Source organism: Heloderma suspectum, chromosome 2 (assembly GCF_057233095.1).
Source record: "Heloderma suspectum isolate Gila_16-S chromosome 2, 16-S_ref, whole genome shotgun sequence".
Classification (NCBI taxonomy): Eukaryota; Metazoa; Chordata; class Lepidosauria; order Squamata; family Helodermatidae; genus Heloderma; species Heloderma suspectum.
The window spans coordinates 352,657,691-352,681,860 of NC_139459.1; positions in this window are offsets into that span (position 1 = coordinate 352,657,691).

Genomic DNA, 24,170 nt, shown 5'->3' on the forward strand with positions numbered 1-24,170 from the left:
GAAAAAAAGGGGAATGCAAATAGCGTAGTGGGCGCTATTTGCATTCCTTTTTCTTCACCATAATATCCTACATAAATATTTATGTAGGATAAAAATAGGCAATGCAAATGGCGGACCCCGTAGCTGCTGCCATTTGCGTACGCTGGTTTGTTTTTTTTGGCTTGCTGTGATATGCTACCTAAATACTTACGTAGCCTATCATGGCAGCTTCACAGGAGGCAAATGGCGGCCACTACGGTAGCCACCATTTGAGTCCGCAACAGTCTGTCCGCAGCCGGAACTCCAGCTGCGGATGGCCCTGGCATGCAGCTCCATGGAGCCGCCGCAGAGAGGAGCGAGCCAAGAAGAATTCCGGGATGAGGGATGGAGCACCTCCCCCCCACACACTGCAAATCACATCTGCAAAAAGGGAAGTGACTTTCGTACATCCCTAGAATCAAATGACTTCAAGATCATGAGTGTAGAACGGTTGGGGGCCAGCCAAGGAAGATGATAGTGGATGATGATGATATCATCAGAGCCACATGGAAAATGAGTCCTTGGAACCCAGCAACAAATTGTGAGACTGTCTGAATTCAACTTGTTTTTTTTTTTAATCAGCTCCATGTTTCATCTGACATATTCAAGACCAGGAAATGCACTTTGGCCAAAGTGTAGTAGGCACTGTTCACTTCATCAGAGACAGATGGTCCCCATATTCCTACCTATTCAGAAGTAACAGTGAGAAGCTGCTCAGTACAAAAATCCATCTTATAATTGTCTACTCACAAGTTAGGAGGAAAGGATTACGTAGGACTAAGTATGGGAAAGCATTCTGGCAAAGCTGCATGTATGGGTTGCCGGGGTTGTATAATCCTGAAGTATTTTGTGGTATATTTAAGAAATAAAATTGTAAAACACACGAAAGAAAGGGTTAAAGAAAGGGAAAAGATCCAACTTGGAGCATACAAAGACATGTTTACACATTTACATCAATATATACAGAAATCTCTCTCCCTCTCATTCAAACACACACGTACAGACTCAGAGCCACCCCTTTCACACAGAACACAAAGCTGTAAAGCAAAATCAGGGCCAGCAAATGCACAGGTGACCCAGACGTTGCCATACAATGGCACACATGATGCGAGGCAGGGGGATCTTCCCCTACACTGCCCTGCTTCCCTGCCCCCTCCGGTGCCTTCTGTGAAGTGGGTAATTTATGATGGTCAAGCCCACCAGAACAGCCATTTTGTGAATGGGCACACCCTCTCATGGAAGCCATGTAGTGACAGCCCCCACAAGAATTTACAACATTTCAAATATGCCTTGTGATACAGAGATGTACGAAAGTCACTTACCTTTGACAAAATTTGCTTCACGGTGGGGGGAAGGCACCCCGTCCCTCCCCCCTGAAATTCTGGCAAGGGGGAAGGCGCCCCGCCCTCCCGCCGCGAATCCCGGCCGGCTGGGAATGCAAATGGCAGCGGCCATAGCCGCCGCCGTTCACGTCCCTCCAGTCAGCTGTGATAGGCTACGTAAATGTTTACGTAGCCTATCACGGCTGAGTGAGAAAAAAAAACGCGTGTATGGAAATGGGGGCGCCCATGTGCGCCTCCATTTGCGTTCGTTATTTTGGCATGTGTAGTCTACGTAAACATTTACGTAGACTACGGTGAAAATAAGGGGATCACAAATACTCACGGTTTTTTTTTTTTACTAAGCCATGATAGGCTACGTAAACATTTACGTAGGCTATCAAGGCTGACTGCAGGGACGCAAACGGCGGTGGCTACAGCCGCCACCATTTGCGGCCCGGCCGGCCAGGATTCGGGGATGGAGGAACAGAGCACCTCCCCTCCGGCCAGAATTTTAGGGGGGGAGGGCGGAGCACCTCCCCCCGGCCAGAATTTCTGGGGGAGGGACGGAGCACATCCCCCCCACCGTGAATCAAATTTCGTTACAGGTAAGTGACTTTCGTACATCCCTAAAAACCATTTTAATTAGGGATGTACGAATGTGACTTACCTTTCTGCAGATTATGTTGATGGTGAGGGGGAGGCGTTTCATCCCTCCCGCTGGAATCCTGGCCGGGGGGGGAGGTTCTCTGTTCCTCTCCCCTGGAATCCTGGCCAGCCGGCTGTCCTCCGTAGCGATTCTGAGGAGCCACCGGCCGGCTCAGCCAGCAGCCGGACATCCGGCCGCTGGCTAGCAGGGACACAAATAGTGGCAGCAGTAGCCAACGCCGTTTGCCTCCATGCAGTCAGCCGTGATAGGCTTCGTAAATGTTTACGTAGCCTATCATGGCTGATTTGTTTTAAAAAAACACACAGGCGTGTATGCAAATGGTGGCGGTCAATAGCCACCGCCATTTGCGTTCCTTATTTTGGCCCTTCTTAGTCTACGTAAACATTTATGTAGACTAAGACGGCGAAAATAAGGGGAACACAAATAGTGTAGCGTCTACGCTATTTGCGTTCCCTTATTTTCGCCCTCTTTGTCTACGTAAATGTTTACCTAGACTAAGACGGGCCAAACTAAGGAACGCAAATGGCGTCGGACATGGCCGCCGCCATTTGCGTACATGCATTTTTTTTTGTGTTTTTCTAAGTCAGTTGTGATAGGCTACGTCAATCTTTACGTAGCCTATCATGTTTTTTTGTTTTGTTTTTCTTTAAAACCTGGAAATGGCAGCGGCGGCAGCCGGTCAGAAGACCGGCTGCCATAGCTGCCACCACCGAACCACCACCGGAGCCGCCGCCAGAGGCGCCGCCGGAGCTGCCGCCGGAGCCGCCGCCACCAGGAAGATCCGCCCAAGGTAAGATTCATCCCGGGGGGGTGGCGGGGGGGGTGGCGGGCCATTCCTCCACCAATTTTGGGGGGCCGAATGCAGTGGCATTTGGCCTCCCTGAGATCCATGGCAGAAATTTCATACATCCCTAGTTTTAATTCATACTCACTGTATAATATACGTATAAATTAATGGATTGGGAATCATATTCCAAAAGTGTTCTGTACAATGGCTAAAAAGTCGATAGATGTTAAGGCTGCAATCCTATGCTGACTGACCTGCGAGTAAGCCCAAATGAATCTAATGGGTAAGCCTTATTAAACTCAATGGGATATATATTTGCATTAGAAATATGTAGGATTGCCTGGTAAGGTTTAGAAAGAAAGAAAGAAAGAAAGAAAGAAAGAAAGAAAGAAAGAAAGAAAGAAAGAATCAAATGAAACAAGGAGTTTCTCCTACCTGGTTAAACCTTTTGGGCCAAACAATGGCATTCTGATCAATGGTGAACTTGATCTCAGAGAAGGCTTGTCTCTCTATACTCCCAACTTCCACTCTAGCAGTGGACATGTTAGGAAAAACCACCCAGTTCACAATATAAAAGTCAGATGCCAGTTCCCCGTGCTCATCCAAATAAGCTCCATCCATGGAAGCATTGTAAAGATGGAATGTTCTCAGGAAAGGGTGTAGCTAGAATGACACAGAAAAAAACACACTTAGGAATTCAGGAAAGCCCATGGTACATCTTGGGTCTCCCTATTTGGAGCTCTGCTCTACACTCATTCTTCAGGCCACTGAGCCCTGTTCTGGTATTATGGCAGGAATATGGTATCTTAGCTTGTATGCAGCATTCCTGGTTGCTAGGAGAGTTCTATTCACAGTCAAGCAAATGTGGGTAGATCTTTCCTTGCAGCTATGCGGATCAAGGTAAAGTGGGGCAGTTCTTGCAATTCCCCAAATCCATCCAGGTAGTGATCTCTCCTTGACAAACAGATCATGTTCTCTACCTCCATACCCAGATCAACAGAGTGATATCATTTGATACAGCCATAAAGACCCAAGACACTCCCCATAGGCAGCCTCTGCAGGAGACCCCAATACCACAAACTGAGACCACCCCTGCTACCTCTGGGTGGCAGATTATTGAGTAGCTGGGTAGGTGATAAACCCACAGAATCCTCGTTTGGTTGTGGACACCTTTTCAAAAGAACAAACACTCAAACCTTGACGGAATTCTGACTCGGGCATCTGATCACAGTAACTCTGCTACAATCACCCCACCCCAATGTGGTTTCAACGCCCGAATCATGAGATTGCTTTGGCCAGTCAGCAGCTCTCAGCTTCCCCTAACTAACAGGACTTTTCAGAGAACAATAAAGGGGAAGAGAATATATGTGCCACCTTGAGCTTCTTGGAGGAAAGGTGGGGTATAAATGTAATCAATACATGAAATATGTGAAGGAAAAGGAATACCTGCCATGACCGTGCCCTTTGAAGTGCCTGCTTCTCTCCACCCACCACCCACATTCCGTCCGATAGGGATGAGAATGCAGCATGTAAGGTCTGTGCCACAGCCTGGATGGAAGTGTAAATCCTGTAGGTGTCTTGAGACAGGAGTCTTTCAGTCACCTCCTGGGACAGTTTCTCCCAGGTCTCTTTTTCTCTGCATCTTTCCCAGAATTTCACAGACAGCACATGACTGGAATATAAACAATGAAATGCGGTCTCCCCAAAATGCATGAAAGCCTTGAGAAATGATTCAAAATTGCCATATTGTGTCCTTCTGTCTTTCTTGATTGAGAAGGACAAAGAAACATGGGTGTGCTGGAGATCAACCACTGTGTACATGAAGCTGACGGTGGGTTCCTGCAGAGCTGTTGCAATCCAAACTTTCCCCACTGTTGATTGTTGGGTCTTCTCAACTTCGTTCAGTATTGGTAATAGTGCATATATGATTTGAGAGTCCACTGGACAAACAATTACATTGACTTGAGTTTTTACAAACTGTGAAATTATGTATAAATCCCTTCGCCAATTCAGCCCTTGAATGCTTCCTGAGAAGGCAACACAAATTCCATTCTCGATGACCACAGGTGTGAAGCTGCTCATGAACTTTTCTCCATTGTCATTGTCTGGAGCCAGGAGACTGATCCAAGTCCATCTGAAATGCAGGAGCAGTTTGACAATCCCCAGGTATGGAGGTTCTGATTTGGGGACCATCCGGTACAAAAATGGGAACTTGTGTCTGTCCTTGGGAACTTGACTGACAAACCCATAACTGACCTAGTAAAGAGGGGAAGAGATTGGGGGACTTCAATAATTACTTACTCTTTCACACTTCTGAAGTGCTGAATGGGGGTTAGTGCACAGTGGAAGCTGGGGGTGAGTGCACACCTCTGCTCTGCTTTGGTTCCCCATCGTTCCCCAGCTGCAGTTACCAGTAATTCTTTGTTCTTCGAAGGGACTGGAGGGAGGGGGCTTTTACACTGGGTGGGTTCGCTAAAGGGAATTATATTCCATAAAAGCTGGACTCTTTTCCACAAAAGCCAATACCCTAATGAATCTGTGAGTTTTTTTGGATGCCATGGAACTCTTTGTCCTTTTTCCAAAAGGAAGCTATCCAAAGGAAGCTATCCAAAGGAAATTCAAATATGAGACAGATTGTATAAATATTCTGGAGACACTGTTGGATGGAAGTTTATTGGGGGTTCCTATTGTTATGGAGTCTCCACTCATTCCATGTATGCTTTTACTGAAATAACTAAAATATTTATACCCCATACTTCAGTATTACAACTTCATGGATAGGTTCCAGTACTCCTAACAATACAAAGTTGGATTGAGCCTAAATTAGTCTGATTAAGATCCCACTCAAATCAATGTGACAAACAAACTGTGAGTATAATGCTATTGACTGCAATGGAATTACGTGTGATTATCTTGCTTCTTTATGTGGATTTTTATGGGAGGTCTAGAATGTTGTCTTCACAGTTTGTAACCACTTCTATGCCTCCCAACCTCTTCTTCTAGGATTTTTTGTTACTAGAAAAATGGATGTTAAGGAAAAATCCATCTGAATCACTGCACAATGTGTTTGGAGTGTCTCAGCTAGGAGGTCTCCATCTGGAAGCACCCGTAGTTTGGATTCAACCCAATATCAAAAACTGAGAACTCACTGCATCATTTGTACTGCTTCAAACTCCCCTGTGCAGAAATAACAGGGGGGGAATGGGTGAGGGTGTATTCTAAGGATGGTAGAAGCTCTCTTATGCTGTATTCAATTATTTTGATAAATATTGTCTGTCTCCTGCCTTACATGGTGATGCCCAGGGCACTGCCACCTCCTGGTCTTGTCTGGGGAGACAGCAAAGTGGTGGTAGATTCAGCCTATATCCCTCACTCCCATTTGTATACCTGTGGAATTTTGAAGACGCCCAACATGGTTGAAATCTTGTTGGAGATTTCGGAGTCAGCCCCTTCAAGGACTGCTAACAAGTTACTCTGCCTTCCAAAGATGTAGTTTGGAATATTCAGATGCCCCAAAGATACCAGGTCTACCATGGCCTCATAAGTCATTCTTGCATTGAAATAGTTCTCATAGATGTTGTAGCCCAGGGTGACATTGGGCAAGAGCCTCGGATTCTGGTTGATCTCATGAATGGAAAACAGGAAGGGAAGGATGGACCAGAACCTCAAACTTCCTATACTGCAACAAAAATAGATCTCATGAGAATTTTATCCTGTATTCTATGAAAACTTTTAACAATTCTGGCTTCATTTACTAAAATGGCCTTTCTATGCAATACATACTGCTACATTTAACTCTTAGAACGAGAGTCCTGGTGACACTGTTGGGAACTTTCTTCCCAAGGCAAACAGGAGTATGAGAAGGCTATCTACTCACAAGTAAGGAGGACTGGATTACACAGGACAAATCATGAGAAAGCATACCTGTGAAGCTGTGTGTGTGGTATCTGTGAAGGGTATTTTGGGGGGATGGTACTCATTTTATTGCATAAGTTTTTATGAATAAGTCCCCACTTCATTAGAGGCTTATGTGAAAGTCTTTGTTGGCTTTGCTGCCTGCAACTCACTCTTACCCCTCTGAAAGTTGCCAAGAGAGAAGGCAGGTACCCTCCCATGCATTCATTGGAAGACAAACGTCTATCTCCTGTTCTATAAAAAAAGTGCAAAAAGATATTTGTATCTTTGTAGTATTTTTGTATACTACAAAGTTAATGTGAATTGGAAAATGGTCTCATATAACTGCACAACTGTGTAGGCTAAACATTGCAGGCAGCAAGGGTTTTAAATATGAAATAATGATTTGGGGAAAATATGGGAAATAACTCTTATGGCAGAACCAATGAATTATATTACTGTGCAGGAAAAGAAAACCCAAGTCGGACACATTTCTTAATGATTGAATGGCTTTGATTAAATGTTGTAAAGTGAACTACTCCCATGTGTATAAATGTGTTTTAGGATGTTATAATCCACCCTAGTTATAAAAGTCTCCTTTGCATTGATCATTCAGTATTTTATTTATTTGTTTGTTTTGTTTGTTTATTTATTCATTTATTACATTTATATCCTACTTTTTTCCTCTTTGAGGAACCCAAGGTGGCATACATAATCCTCCTCCTCTCACTTTAGCCTCACGACAACAAGCCTGTGAGGTAGGTGGGGCTGAGAGTCTGTGACTGGCCCAGAGTCACCCAGTGAGCTTCCATGGCCGAGTGGGGACTAGAACCCAGATCTCCTGGCTCCCAGTCTTGCCCTCTAGCCACTACACCACACTGGCTCTCAGTATATCTGGCGTTGATCTCATTACGACCTCTGTTTCATTTTTACATCCAGCCTTAATAGACAAAGTGAGAAAGGATGTTTAATTTCACAACAGAACACTGATTAAAAAACAAACAAACACGTACACAGTCTAAGCATATGTAGCCTCACACTGCAAACTCACTTAATCACGGCACTTTCATGAGCACAGGAATGGAAATGAAGGATCCTGTGGCCCAGGCTGGCTCAGGCGCTTCTGCCAGGTCCCTTTGCTGCTGATCCCATCACCTGCTGTCTCTGGGTCATTGCTTGCCTGCCCCCCCACAGGCCACAGAGCCCCAACGTCCAGAGATGGCAGTGGCGGCTGTCCAAGGATGCATGATCCTGGCGACACTCCTGACTGCAGAATTCAAAATGAAGCACACAAGCCGCAGCATTTGCAGGCAGCCACCTGAATGTTGCCTGAGCAGCTGAGCATCCTCCCCAAGGACCTTTTCCCAAAAGCAAAACTGGCCACAATAGGGATGTGGCTCTCCAGAAACAGACAGCAGGAAGGAGAGACTCACTGTCCCTGCCAAAAAGGAATGGCTGGAGAGTCGAAAGTGTGAATTCAGAGTCAGGCAACTCAATACTTACGGCTTAAAGCTGGTTGAGGGAGGCTTGAAGAAGATGTATGGATCAAATTCAGTATTTAGTGTAGAAGTGATCCCACCAATCAGGTAGTCCCCTGGCCTGTAATAGTTAAAGGGGTTTGTTTGTTCACTGATAACACTCAGTGGGCATTTTGTCTTCAGTATCCCACAGGAAACACAGGGCAGCAGAAAATGCAGGAGCAGCAGCAGCAGCATGGTGGAAATGCCCCCTGTAGTATCTCTGTGCCTCCCTGCCCCCACATGCACACACAATCACCCCGTGACTGGTCTCAGAGCCCGCTAAGTGGAGGCCAGACCCTCTCTCAAGGCACAGCTGCAGAGACTATGGTAACAGAGATGGATGGAGTCCAGCCACGGCCTTAGATCTGAACGGGATGATCTCAAACCTCACACTGGCATAGCCCCTGCCTTCCTTCAATCTCACCCCCAGGCGCTCGGTGGCTCTGGCAGTATTGATGCCCCGGATTTTCAGGATTCATACATGAGGAGTTACCAATTGTTTCCCCTGATATGGGATTTCTTACATTGTTTCCAAAGGTGATATTCGAGTCTTGGTGGGGAATCCCATGAGTGAGAAGTCGAATAAATCACCATCATTCTGATAATTATAAGGCAGGAAATATCACTCCTTCAGCATTATTGAATTTCTGTGTGGCTCCATGAGGACCTGGAGAAAAACATGTTTGTGCCATTCCCCAGAGTAGGTCTATTTAATGGGTCAGCGAGGGAGCAGTTCAGCAAAGTTCGACTGACTGGCAGTGAAGGGGAAAAAAAATGCTTGACACATGGAAGTTTGTGATATTCAGGTAAAACCAAACAACTGCGAACAAGCAACCAGGACATCTGTGGGGAATTCTCCTCAGCCTGCCCTTCCAGTGTGGGAAGAACTAAATGTTTAGTTCTTAGAAGTAAATGTTTCTACTGTCTTCTGGAAAGGAGAAGATGAAAGTGGCCAAGCGCTGCACCTTTGGGTTGTGGCTGGCCTTAGAGGTAGACCTGCACTGAGCCTCCACTGGGACATAATGACAATCATATAGACAGGGGTTTTGCTATTTGGTGGGATAAAAACGTAATGCTTCAATCCATAAAATATATGAGGGCAGTTGTATGTCTGTGGCAACATACATCTCCTCTCATATATTACTGCCATCATGCCCCGGTGACCACTCAGTGCAGGTACTGGAGAGTTTGGGCAATGCAGAGAGCGCTCTGCCCTCACGTCTCCCCTGCATGCCCCCCCCTTATAAAAATAGGTCTGAGTCCTGGAGGCATTCATTCAGTTTCCTACAATGCCCCCAAATCATGCTACTCTATGGGCATTGTGGGAATTAAAATGGCAGCTCCCAGTGTGACAGCTATTTGCCCCAGAGGTCTTTGTGAGACTCCAGCATCAACCTGGATAATAATCAAACAGTTATTCAAAACAGAGGTTCTTCTTCTTCTTCTCCTCCTCCTCCTCCTCCTCCTCCTCCTCTACCACCTCTTCTTCCTCTTCCTTTTCCTCTTCCTCTTCCTCTTCCTCTTCTTCTTCTTCTTCTTCTTCTTCTTCTTCTTCTTTCATAACCATACCTTTCTCATAAGTTTATAACTTTTATAAAGAAACAAGTGCTTCTAGTATGACATTTCTATCTGTTTGATTCTAACAAAAGCTTTTTTGCTGACCTGTTTCATTGAACTTTTCACTGACCTAGGAGACAGTTAAGGGGAAAACGAAGTGTTCCCAGCTGAACTCCGGAAAGGCCAGCAGCAGCAGGTGCTTCAGATAAGAGAGTTGGAGGAAAAGATAACTGCTTACTTTACCATTGTTACCATGCTCAGCTTATGAAACAAATATTTCATATGAAGTATTTTGAGAAGTACATATGAAATATGAAGTAAGTATGTCAATCAATCACAAGTGGGAATTTTGGAAAAAATATTAACTCCAGGTTGTGTTATGTATTGGGCAAGGGCCCTGGATTCTGGCTGATCTCATGAATGGCAAACTAAAAGGGCAGGATGTGCCAGCACCTTATATCTCCTGTACTGCAATAATATTAATAATAATAATAATAATAATAATAATAATAATAAAAAATAGATGTCCTCAGATGTTCATCCCAAATTCCATGCAAACATATCAAATTTCTTCCCTCATTATTTAAAATGGCCTTTCTAGGAAATGGAAATCTCAGCATTTTACTCTTAGAACTAAACTCCCAGTGACACAAGTAGAAACTTCTTCCCAATGCAAAGAGCAGTATCGAGGGAGGGGGGTTTTTGGGACAATGACAATGGGGGAAAAGGTTACACCCCCCTCCTTGACCCTTTTTACTCATGTGACTAATTGTCCACCCTCCCTGGCATGTATTTGCATCATTTACAATGTGGATGTGAGATGCAAAACAGGGGATATCTTGTCACATTTGGTTTGGCCCTCAGGCTACCACCTACCTAAAGGCCAAAGAAACATAACTGACCCCAGCATCAGGAGCTCTGCAAATGTCATGATGCATAGACCTTGGCGACCAAAAGGCGTTGAACCACAAAGCCTGGGAAGATGTCCACTCCAGTGCTGGAGAAGGCAGTGCAGAGACTTCGAAGACTCAGGGTAAAATCCCAAACATACTTTGGCAGGGAATAAGCCCTTTTGGGCACAGAGAAATCAGTATTTGAGTTAGCAGGATGCATAACATAATTGCATTGCAGATCCAATGAAAATGTATACTGAAGTGTTTCATGAGATGGTGGGCTGATTCTCCAGGAAGAGGGAGAATGTGAGAATGTAGAAGAGAGGAGGAGCATTCATCCTCCAAACTAGAAAGGAACAATAGAAGAAAGGACTGGAAGACTCAGGTTCAAATCTGCACTCAGTCAGGAAGTTCACTGGTTGATGTTGGTCCAGCCATGCCCTCTCAACCTAACCTACCCCACAGGGTTGTCGTGAGGATAAAATATGGATAGAGGCCATGCACACTATCATAAAGTGCCATACAATAAAATATAGAAGTGTCAAGAGGGCCCACTGTGATTTAGAATGTAATGCCATGAAGGTTTTGGAATTAGCTTCCCAGTTGCAGCATGTGTAGGGAGAACACAGTCTGCCCAAGGAGGGAAACCAATTTCCTGCCTACCTTTCTTCTATATTTCCTTTCCAGCTGGAGGCTGACTGCTCCTCCTGTCATTTGCGTTCTGCTGTTTAACTAGCAAACATCCCCAAACTACCCCTCTTCCTGAAGAACCACCCCACCATCCCATGAAACTCTTCAAGATACATTTGTATTAGATCTGTAGTGCCATTATGTTATGCATGCTAACTCAAATATAGATGTCACTGTACCCAGCCAGCAGGGCATATTCCCTGCCAAATATGTTTAAGAATTCACCCTGATTCTTCCAAGCTTCTGCAGTGCCTTTCTCCAGCCCTGGACTGGACATCTTCCCGGGCTTTGTGGTTCAGGGCCTTTTGCTTGCCAAGGGCTATGCATCATGACATTTGCAGAACTCCTGATGCAGGGATCAGTTATGTTGCATTGGACTCTTGGTCAGTTGTAGCCTGAGGGCCAAACCAAATGTGACAAGGTATCTCTGTGTGTGTTTTTTTGGGGGGTGGGGGGTTGCATCTCGAATCCACATTGTAAATCATGCAAATACATGCCAGAGAGGGTGTACAATTAGGCACATGACTATGAAGTGTGGGGAAGGGGAGCATAACCTTTACCCCATTGTCATGGTCCCAACAAAAATTGCCCCCGATACTGCCCTTTGCATTGGGAAGAAAGTTCCCATTAGTGTCGCTGCAAATGTAGTGCTAAGAGTAAAATATTGAGATTTATATTTCCTAGAAAGGCCATTTTAATTAATGAGGAAAGAAATGTGATATGTTTTAATGGAATTTTGGATGAAAATCGGAGGACATCTATTTTTGTTGGAGTAAAGGTGCTGGCAACATTGTTCAAGAGGCAGCAACAAAAAAATCCCAAAGAAAAAGAAAACCAAAAAGGCAAGATGGCTGTCTGCTGAGACATTGGAAGTAGCCCAAGAAAGAAGGAAAGCAAAAGGCAACAGTGATCGGGGGAGATATGCCCAATTAAATGCAAAATTCCAGAGGTTAGCCAGAAGAGAGAAGGAATTATTTGTAAACAAGAAATGTGTGGAAGTGGAAGAAGATAATAGAATAGGAAGGACAAGAGACCTCTTCCAGAACATTAGAAACTTCGGAGGTAAATTCCAGGCAAAAATGGCTATGATCAAAAACAATTATGGCAAGGACCTAACAGAAGCAGAAGAGATCAAGAAAAGGTGGCAAGAATATATGGAAGATCTGTATAGGCAGGATAATAATATTGGGGACAGATTTAACAATGTGGTCAGTGATTTAGAGCCAGACATCTTGAAGAGTGAGGTTGAATGGGCCTTAAGAAGCATTGCTAATAACAAGGCAGCAGGAGACGACGGTATCCCAGTTGAACTGTTTAAAATCTTGCAAGATGATGCTGTCAAGGTGATGCATGCCTTATGCCAGCAAATTTGGAAAACACAAGAATGGCCACCAGATTGGAAAAAATCAACTTATATCCCCATACTAAAAAAAGGAAACACTAAAGAATGTTCAAACTATCTAACAGTGGCACTTATTTCACATGCCAGTAAGGTAATGCTCAAAATCTTGCAAGGTAGACTCCAGCAATTCATGGAACAGGAATTGCCAGATGTACAAGCTGGGTTTAGAAAAGGCAGAGGAATTAGAGACCAAGCTGAGGAACCTTATGACAAAGGTGAAAGAAGAAAGTGCAAAAGCTGGTGCTTTTAAAAGAAAGTGCAGTTAAACCTCAAAAAAAAATAGAAAAAACAAGATTATGGCAACCAGCTTGATTGATCACTGGCAAATAGAGGGAGAAAATGTGGAGGCAGTGACAGACATTGTATTTTTAGGCGCAAAGATTACTGCAGACGCTGACTGCAGCCAGGAAATTAGAAGGCATTTACTTCTTGGGAGGAGAGCAATGACAAATCTTGATAAAATAGTGAAGAGCAGAGACATCACACTGACAACAAAGGTCCGCATAGTTCAGGCAATGGTATTCCCCATAGTAACCTATGGCTGGGAGAGCTGGACCATAAGGAAGGCTGAGCGAAAGAAGATCAGTGCTTTTGAACTGTGGTGCTGGAGGAAAATTCTGAGAGTGCCTTGGACTGCCAGAAGATCAAACCAGTCCATACTCCAGGAAATAAAGCCAGACTGCTCACTTGAGGGAATGATATGAAAGGCAAAACTGAAGTACTTTGGCCACAAAATGAGAAGACAGGGCACCCTGGAGAAGATGCTGATGCTAGGGAAAGTGGAAGGCAAAAGGAAGAGGGGCTGACCAAGGGCAAGATGGATGGATGATATTCTGGAGGTGACAGACTCGACTTGTGAGGAGCTGGGGGTTACGACGGCCGACAGGAAGCTCTGGCGTGGGCTGGTTCATGAAGTCACGAAGAGTTGGAAGCGACTGACCGAACCTGTTTAAAAGCTTTGGCAGTTCCTCAATCATGATGCCACATAGTCCTAACCCTCCTTTTGGAATGATCGGAGGCCTGCAGCTTTGTTTGTAGAGGCTGACTGGATCCTTTGCTGTACTGAAGTTACTAAACTTCTGCAGAAGACAAAGGTTCCAGTTTGGGGCAGTACAATCAGATGCTGTGTGAAATACCAGCAAGCCCCCAAAAGCAGGCATGTAAGAGCAGAAAAGCGGGGGGGGGGGACAGCCTATCTGGGAAATGTAATGATTTCCTTAAGATTAGGGTGGGGGAGGGGGGAGTTGAGAGGGGGGAACTGAGCCTTGGCAAGAGACATCTAGCTGCCAATAGGGCTGAACGTTTAACCCAGCAGTCTCCAGTCACAGTGGGGTGATTGAAAGTGGGGTGCAATCACTCTTCTGTAAGGAACGGCTTCAATATCTGGGCTATTTAATCGAGAAGGAAGGCAAATAAGTTTGGGGGGGTTAGAAAACTATATGGAGTAGTGAAAGTGGAGCAGTGCAATAAATAAGTCGAGGTCAGTCGATTTCAGACTGGTTTCAAAGGATTGGGGGGGGAGCGAGTGGTTGCAATAATTCTGATTGTTACTGGCTGCTTTATAGCTTTGCGTGCTTGCTCATATGGCAGTCGCATTTCAAAGTATACATTTTAGTAGATGTCAACCCCTTGGCGATCAAATGGCAGGGCAGACTGCTATTGGCCTTTGAACATCTGAGGGTGGAATGTATTGGCCCCAGGAGTGTAGCCAAGTCATTTGTAGCGTGAGAGAGGCCTAGAGATCCCTAATGCTTAAGTTCATGATGGTTGCAATTCACTTGCTAGTAAGCCTCTGAGCATGTGAAGATGATTCAAAGGGCTGATCGCAGCCTTCTCAGAACATTCCTTGCTAATGAGGAGAATGCCTTATCACTGATGGGCCTGAGAAGCAGAGTTTGTTTATCTTAAAGCTACAGGTGGCTATGCTTGAGAACCAAGTGATGTTAGCTTATGCAGGGAATGCACGCTAGAGCTTGCTTCTGTTATACTGCTAACATGTATCGTATAAAACTAGGGATAGCGGAGAAATCTGCCACAGACTCCAGTGAGGCCGGCCCCATGGGGGTCCGTGGCGGGACGGACTATCCCCCACCGCCACCCCCAAATTCCTCCTGGACGGACCCTACATGGCGGCGGCTGCTCTGGGTTGGGTTGTCCTCCTTCCGCAGCCGGGCTGCAGAATGAAATGGTGGCCATCGTAGTGGCCACAATTTGTGTCCCTGCCCGTGGCCATGATTGGCTACGTAAATATTTATGTAGGCTATCACGGCAAAGAGCCAGGACAAAAATGGCATAGCGGCCACCACTTGCGTCACTACTCTTTTCGGTGATAGGCTGCGTAAATATATACATAGCCTATCATGAAAAAAGGAGGGATGCAAATGGCAGCCGCTACACCATTTGCATCCCTGCTCTTTGCCGTGATAGGCTACGTAAATCTATATGTAGGCTACCGTGGCTAACAGCAGGAATGCAAATGGCAGCCGCTATGCCCGCCGCCATTTGCGACCACAGCCCAGCAGCGGATGGAAGTCCAGCTGCTGATGGGCTTGGCCGGCGGCTCCGCGTCCTACCTGCAGAGTGTGACCCAGCCGTGCAGGTTTCCAGTGTGAGGTTTCGTATCATCTCCTTCTGGGGTGGCCAAGTGACTTCCATTACAGAGGACAATCTAGTTTGGAGAGCTAGCAGATGACAGTCTTGCATTTGAAGGTGTTTTCTCTCTGGTGGGCTGTCCAGACCAAGTCTGGACTAAAAATAAAGAACCCCAAGGAGGGACAGGGCACAGAGACCTGAAAGTGTCTAGCAATAGGCCCTGGACAGCAAACTGAGCATGCACACAGGTCACCTATTCAGTCAGATGCACACAGGTCATCTACTCAAAACATCTGACCACTATGGTCAGATGTTTTGCATTTCCATTTGATCTATGGTTATTATTTCTGCATTTGCGCCTATACATATAATGAGGTCTTCAGAGCTGAGGCCATGCCAGACTGCAGCTTTTTTATTTGTGCAGTCACTGCAGCTGTGAGAGGGCTCGGCTTCCAGTTAGTTGTTCCTGAGAGCAGTCACCGGCGTGTATGTGCATGCCTGCACACACATGAGAAACAGAAAGAGATTGTCACTGACATTTCAAGCATGCTGCTGCTGCTTATCCTCCTGCTGCTGCCTGACATTCCCTGTGAGATGCTGAAGACAAAATGCCTTTTGAATCTTAGCAGGGATCGGAATGAATCATTTAATTATTACAGGCCAGGAGAGTACCTGATCAGTGGGATCACATCTACACTGAATACTGAATTTGAACCATTTGTTTTCTTCGAGCCTCCCTCTACCTGATTTTCCTCGTAAGTGATGTTATATGCCTCGTTCGGAATTCAATCTTGCTAGCTTGACATCTTTAGCTGAGGGGACAGTGCGTCTCTCTGTTCTGGTTAGCTCTTGCCTTTAAAAAGAGGGTGGTGGGTCTGGTAAACTGGATCCCAGTTTTGCCCTTCTTTCCTTCAAGGAAAAAGATTCTTAGGGAGGATGTACAGACGCTCAGGCACTATCTCGTTAGTGCACAGCCTGCCATTTCAAATGCTGCATCATGGGAGGTTCTATTTGGATGCTTCAGTCAGGACCAGCATTGGCATGTGAGACCCTTGGCACTTGACAGCAATGGTGGAATTAGCGCAAGGGCTCAGGGCGAGAGTCCAAGGGCCTGCAGTATACTCCCCTCTCCAAATGACTATGCAGAGATCAGGAAGTGATGGGAATAGCAGCGCACAGGAATACTGGGGCTAAAACTATTCACTGCAGCATATTTTACCAGATAGATAGAGATAGAGATATATATAGAGAGATGGGTATAGATTCTCATTATATTATTTTCAACATGTATATATTATCCTTTCTTTCTTTCTTTCTTTCTTTCTTTCTTTCTTTCCAACCATCTCTTGGAGATTCCCAAGTAAATGGGCTCAGCATCAAGGTAGATGAAGCAAACTCTATTTTACTCTAGTAGTTGTGATGGTGCTGTGATTTAATGAAGTGAGCTCAACCTGTGAAACTGCGCATGTGCAGAGCATTTAATGAATTTTTAATCAGGTTTGGCAAGCAGGGTTTTTTGGGGGGTGGGGTCCAATATTTCTGGAGTGTAGAAACAATCCTCAAGCATGCAGAGGATGGGGAGAAGTGTTAGTTGTTTGCTTCAAAATTGAAGGAAGAGACCAGGCCACCTTAAGTCTCGGGGCTCTTAAGACCGGGAAGTCCAGGGTCTAAAACTGAGTACCAGCAATACTGGCTGCTAGAGCTCCATGGCCCCGGAAGGGCTAATTGGCAATTCCCCGACATCCCCCATTTTTTCTCTGTCACCACTCATAGCAGGGCCACCATTTCATTTTCTCACAGTGCCTCTGAACTAACATCATTCTGCAGCATTGTGGGTAATTCCAAAGCCCAGCTGCCCAACCCAGTAATAGATGGTGCTAAAGTTCTTTGCGCTGTAGCTACTATCGACTCACCCAGTGCCTACAGACACACCTGGCATTTACACTGAGCTCTTTTTGGCACCAGGTGAAGACCTTTCTATTTTCCCAGGCATTTACATTTTTCAGTTATACATCACACACTATCAAAGATCTTAAAATATCTGATGTGTAGCAAAGGAACTTCAAAGGGAGATATGAGAGAGAGAGAGCGAGCGAGCGAGCGAGCGAGCGAGCGCTCAATCAGAATGCATCAACAGGTTGAATTCTATAATCACTCCACATGTGTTAATTGATTTACTGGTGCAGAATGTTCACTCTCTGCATTGAATTTCCTCCTTACTTAATAGTTTACAACCCCCTCCCCCCTAAGATGTGTAGTGTATAAATAGTCAAACCTTCCAGTATACCTTCCAGTCTATTTAGAGTATACCGTCTTTGATGGAATGGTCTATTGTCCACAAAGCTTGTGGCCCAATAACGTAGTTAGTCTTTAAGGTGCCTCACGGCTCTCCTGTTACTTTTAGAATATGTCATCCCTTTCTGCAACAAAATGATGCTGATTCCCAAGACAGTGTGGTTAGCATTGGGGCATCAGAAACAAACTCCTTTGTATTTATTGAGCCAGGATTATGCTATGATTTGAGTGAGATCAAAACATAAAACTTCACATTCTCAGAATGTTTCTTTTTTCTCCTTCTTGGAATCAGGGCTGGCAAATGGGGTTTTTAAAATGGGGTGTTTTTTGGCTCTGAAATATCAGGAATGCAGAAGCAATTGTTTTTCAAGGAATGGGTGTTGTGCGGAGGTGGGAGAAGAGAGATATGAATTGTGTGCTTTACAGCGGAAGTAATACAATGGTCTAAAGTTGACTACATAAGACCACTATGTCCAGGGCCTAAACCTAGCCAGCGGCACCACTGGTTGTGATTCCAGTTGAAGAAAATGCATTCAGCATGGCAGGACATGTGTTAGCATTTGAAGTATGGTACTTGCAGGAAAGAGCAAAGAAACAGAAGCTGCTGTGTGGGAGAGAATTAGACCCAGAGTAATTTCTGATCATGTCCCAGACACAAGGAAGGTAGGAAGGAGTTCAATCTAATATTTTTATTTAAGCCAAAGCATGGAAGTGCCTCTCTCTCTCTCTCTCTCTCTGTGTGTGTGTCATGTAATACTTTTGGTACATACTGGGGGTTGGGAGGGCAAAATCTGTTTATTTTTCACCCTCCTGAAACTATTTTCACCATGTGAGGGAAGATGTCTTCCCACTGTCCCCCTTGAGTCTTGAGTTCCTCTCCTTTTGGGGAAAGGGCGGACTTTGGCAGTTTCTTGCTGCTCATGCTTGCAATTGAGTCCTTCTTACTTCTTTGACTGGTTCTGAGGCTCAGTAGCGGAGCACCCGCTTTGCATGCCGAAGGTCCCAGGTTCAAGTGGCATCCTCAGGTAGGGCTAGAGAAACTTTTGCCTGAAGCCCTGGAGAGCCGCTGCTGGTCAGTGCCGGAAATACTGGGCTAGATGGACCAGTGGTCTGACTCCGGATATGGCCGCTTCGGATGTTCTTATGATTGGTACATTGTGCTCTTTCTCTGAGTAGATATGCAGGGGGTTCTGGGGATCATGCTTTGTCCTGGAAAATGCAAAGTTCTATAGGCTGTTTTGCTTTTCTGTGTGGCTCTGAGGATATGATGACAATGATGGTGATCATCCCTAAGTATCCGCTGTATCAATGGGTTGTTGTTGTTGTTGTTAGTATTTTGACCGGCTATGTGGATCCCCCCCCCCCATTTTGCACACGTGACCTTAAAGTCACTTAACTCTCCTGGCAATGGGATTTCTTGCTGGAACAGGAGAATTTTCCAGCAATTCCCCCCCCCCCAAATAGCATTGTTTTATGTCTTTAGCTATGACACTATCTGTCCCTGAGCTCATTGGGGAACTGAGGGGTTTCTGGTTCAAAGATACCCTTGATGTCAATGCCCTCAAAATGTAGGCCAAAATGATGGTGTTAGTCTTGAGGCTCTGTATTTTCTTCTCTCTCCTCATGAGTATCAGGAAGATCTGTTTTCAAATGACATCTCCATGGTAGGTTAACACCAAGGATTGTAAATGTGTTCTCCTGTTCAAGGTGCCAGCTAGCCATGCCCTTCTCCAGGGTACTCCATTCCATTTCCCACACCGTTTCCCCTCTTCCTTTTCAAACTGGCACTCAGTGTTCTGTGGGCACTGAACATGTTACAGTTTTCATTGGACTAATTGTGGGGGGAGCTTGACCTCTTAGGTTGCCTTTTTTTAAAAAAAGTTCTTCCCTCTTTCAGAACCAAGTGCTGTCAGGCTATTATGGATTGAAAGTTAATGGCTAATAGAGCAGGCACAGAAGAAGCTTCAGTATTGTGGGGCAAGTGGGAATAGGGGAGGCTCTGGCCTCAGGCAATGATCCTTGTTCTCAGCATTGTGGGAAAATGCGTCTTTAGCTGTGGGACAAAGTCTGAGCTGGTTGGGTGGCTGAATGGTTTCTGGTTCAACTGCTTCCTTGACTCTGCAGAACATGTGATGCATTTATCTTTCAAGAGCTGGTGTGTCATACAGGAGTGATGTATGACTCCTGGACTCAGGTTCTAATCCCCACTCAATCAGGAACTTCACTGGCTGATATTAGACCAATCCTGTTGTGAGGATAAGATGGGTGTAGGAGCCATGTACACTACCCTGAGCGGCCATACAATAAAATATCTATCAGTGTCAAGAGAAAACAGTGTGATTTAGGCTGTACAGTGCCTTGCATGAGCATTGACTCCCCTTTGACCATCCACATTTTGTTCTGGAATTGTTCTGAAATCTGCAATTGAAATGGATTTAATTTGCATTTCTACCATTGGATTTATACAACATACTTCACGCTCTGAAGGTGCAAAATATTTTTATTGTGGCACAAAATTAATTAAACAAAAACAAACTGACATTTGTTTGTTGCATAAGTATTCACCCCCTGAGTCAATACCTGGAAGAAGCACCTTTGGCAGCAAGTACAGCTGTGAGTCTTTGGGGGTAAGTTTCTACCAGCTTGGCACATTGGGATCCTGACATTTTCTCCCATTCTTCTAGGCAACATTGCTCAAGCTATGTCAGGTTGGCTGGGGACCGTTGGTGAACAGCCCTTTTCCGGTCTTGCTATAGATTCTCAGAATGATTGTCATCTGGGCTTTGACTAGGCCATTCTAAGATATCCAGGTTCTTGTCTTTAAACCACTCCAGTGTAACTTTGGGTGTGTGTTTAGGGTCACTGTCCTGCTGGCAGGTGACCCTCTGCCCCAGTGCCAGGTGCCTTGCAGACCAAAACAGATTTTCCTCTAGGTTTGCTCTGTATTTGGCTCCATCTATCTTGCTCTCAATCCTAACCAGTTTCCCAATCCCTGCTCATGAAATGCATAAACAAATCTCCTGCCTATCTTTACTTTATACTTCCTTTCTAGTTTGTATTCAGGGATTGATCTTGCTGTGCCCAGTGGGGCTTATTCCCTGCCCAGTATGTTTAGGATTTCAGCCCTGCTTCTTCGAAGTTTCTGCACTGCCTTCTCCAGCACTGGACTGGGCATCTTCCCCTGCTTTGTGGTTCAGGCCTTTTGCTTGCCAAGGGCTATGCACCACGTCGTTTGGAGAACCCCTCATGCTGGGATGAACTGTGTTGCATTGGGATCTAGGTCAGTGGTAGCCTGAGGGCCAAACCAAATGTGACAAGGTATCTTTTTTTTTTTTTGCATCTAACATCCATGTTATAAGTGGTGCGGATACATGCCAGGGAGGGTGGACAATCAGGCACTTGACTACAAAGGGTGGGGAAGGGGAGCGTAACCTTCCCCTCCTCTGTCGTGGTCCCAACAAAAATCACTCCCTGATACTGCTCTTTGCATTGGGAAGAAAGTCCCCATTAGTGTCACTGGGAGTGTTGTTCTAAGAGTAAAATGTTGAGATTTCTATTTCCTAGAAAGGCCATGTAAATAAATGATGCAAGAAATGTGGTATCTTTCCATGGAATATGGGTGAAAATCTGATGATATCTATTTTTGTTGCAGGATAGGAGATATAAGGTACTGGTCCATCCTCCCGTTCTTGTTTGCCATTCATGATATCAAGCAGAATCCCAGCCTGTTGCCCAATATCACCCTGGACTACAATTAGGGATGTCAGAGAATTCTGCCATGGACTCCAGGGAGGCCGAATTCTTTAGAATCCAGCCCCCCATAATCCGTGGTGGAATGGCCTCTCCCCCCCCCCGCCACCCCATGGAATCCGCCCTGGACAGAGCTTACCTGGGGCAGATGCGGCGGCGGATGCGGCGGCTTTGGCTCTGGCTGGTCTCATGGCCGGCCGCTGCCAGGCTGCTGCGGCTGCAAATGGCGGCCATCATAGCAGCCACCATTTGCACCTTTACAAGCAGCCATGATAGGCTACATAAGTATTTACATAGCCTATTACAGCATAGAGCAGGGACGCAAATGACGTAGTGGCCGCCATTTGCGTCCCTGCTCTTTGCTGTGATAGGCTACGTATATACATACATAGCCTTTCACGGCTGCCTGCAAGGACGCAAATGGCGGCCGCTACAATGGCCGCCATTTGCGGCTGCAGCAGCCCTGCAGCGGCCAGCTAGGAGACCAGACAGAGCGGCCGCCGGAGCCCCCCAGGTAAGCTCCGTCCCGGGGGGATTCCGCAGGTAGTGGGGGGGGGATGCCATTCTGCCACATCCTAGAGATGTTAGGACTCTAACAACCCTAGTGATAAGTTGCTCTCTTTACCAACCAAGCTGGCAGCCTCCATGGAGAAGAATCCACCTTCCTAATTTCAGACAGTTTGGCGCAGTAGTTTTTGTGCAAGGCACAGATAAAATGTGCTGTTCTCAGAGACTCAAACCAAAGGTCATAAAGCGGTAATCAAAGTAGTTAGTTGTTTAAGTGGTGCTTAGGAGGAGGTCACTATCCCTAATCCCTGCTGTAGGTTTTGTTGAAGTGCAAATAATCCCTCTCCCCTAGTAGTGGCATTGAAAAGGGCTGGGCGGGAAAGAATAAGAAAAAAGCTTCAGTACAGCACACACACATATATACACACCACAGATCTACCTAACTACCCAGCACAGCTCTCTCTAACTGCAAGCACCAGCTCTCTCTCCCACCATGAAACAAACACAGGCTGATCTGCAATACACCCTCTATCCGCCCACGCTCCTCCACTACTATAACTGGTTGGAGACTGCTGGGTGACGTTCAGCCCGAATTTGGCAACTATAGTTGCCATTCACCAAAGCTCCCTCCCTCCTCCTCCTCTCCCCCTCCCTGATCTTTCTCCACCTGATACATTTTGAAGACAGACTGGGCTTCAGAAGGCGTCAGCATAGCTCAGAATCTCCAAGGTGGATGGAGGCACTGCTTCGGTGACATGCTTCACTTTGGATCACCTCGGTGCTTGTCTGATTTGCTTCAAATCACACAGAGGTGTCCCTGAAGTGCCCCAGTGGGCTTTGGGATTTGGATTTAGCACTGAAGCAATGCACAGCCCTAGTTTCCACACCCACCTTAAGGCCGGCCCACATAAAGTGCATCACAGAATCCCAGTTTTGAGACTCCACTCCTGCTCCTTCAGGGAAGAGCAAACCCATCCAGAGCAGGCAACTGACCACGTTCCTGGACAACGAAGCCACTCAGCCATGGAATGACTTTGACTGGTAGAGAATCTGGAATCTCAGGGAAAATCTCGGGAAAGGGGATTCCTGGAACCTTGTTTCTGGGATCCTTTTGGGGTGGTGATGCAGAGGACAGTACCTGCAACCTTCCCCATGCAATCATGTCCCCTGCCACTGAATGAAAGCAGAGGCCTGTTGGGTCACATCAATGGACCATCTAGTCCAGCAGGCTTTTCCGAAACCATCCAGCCAGGTGCCTCTGAGAAGCCCATAAGCTGGACATGAAGGCAAGGACCGAAATCAATGTGTTCCTAAGGTGATCAACATTCTCTCCTACAAAGGAATGTTGGGGAACATCCTCACCTTCTTTTCCCTTTTCTTGTCCCTAACCACTGGCCTTCTTTTAGTTATCTTCATTAAATATTGAGAAACACCAGTAGTCAAAGCCAGCAGCCGTGACCTCACCGACATGCTCCTCGTCTACATGCTCCTTATATCCGGATTTTCATGAAATTGGTTTTGGTCTGCCAGGGGTGCACGCAGTGAGAAAAGCAGAGTACACTTTACTTAAAGACCTAGTTTCACATGTCACACACTTGAAAGCGCCATACTTCAGCTGCATCCAGCCAGTGTAAGCTCAGCGAATGAGAGAGGCTTGTTCCCCACCCATGACCAAGCCCCTCTGCTCAGGGAAGATTTCATCCCTGTAGCTTCCCCACACCTCTCCCCTGTCATCCACCATTGGGATATTGTGAAAGATTCAATGATACTGCGCTATTATGAATGGGGAAAACAGGCATCGTATTGTGAATAGGAGTGTACGAAACCCCGCTTACCTGGCTCTGCCGGGTTCCGCAGGAGGGGGGAGGTGATCCGTTCTTCCCCCCGGAATCCTCAACGGGGGGGAGGTGATCCGTTCCTTCCCCCCCGGCATCTTGCCTGGCTGGCTCCGCCCCGCGGCCAGGCCACGGAGCCGCCGGCTGGGCCAACTCGCAGTGGGGCCTCCAGCCGCTGCTGGGCTGTTGAGGACACAAATGGCATCCTGTGTAGGGGATGCCATTTGTTTCCCTAGGCTGGCCCATGATAGGCTAGGTAAATATTTACGTAGCCTATCACGGCAAAAAAAAAAAAGGGAACGCAAATGGCGGCGGCTACGGTGGCCGCCATTTGCGTTCCCTTTTTTAGCTGTGATAGGCTCACTGTGTTAGCCGTGATAAGCTACGTAAGTATTTACATAGCCTATCACGGCCATTCGAAAGACGTGAATGGAGGCTGCA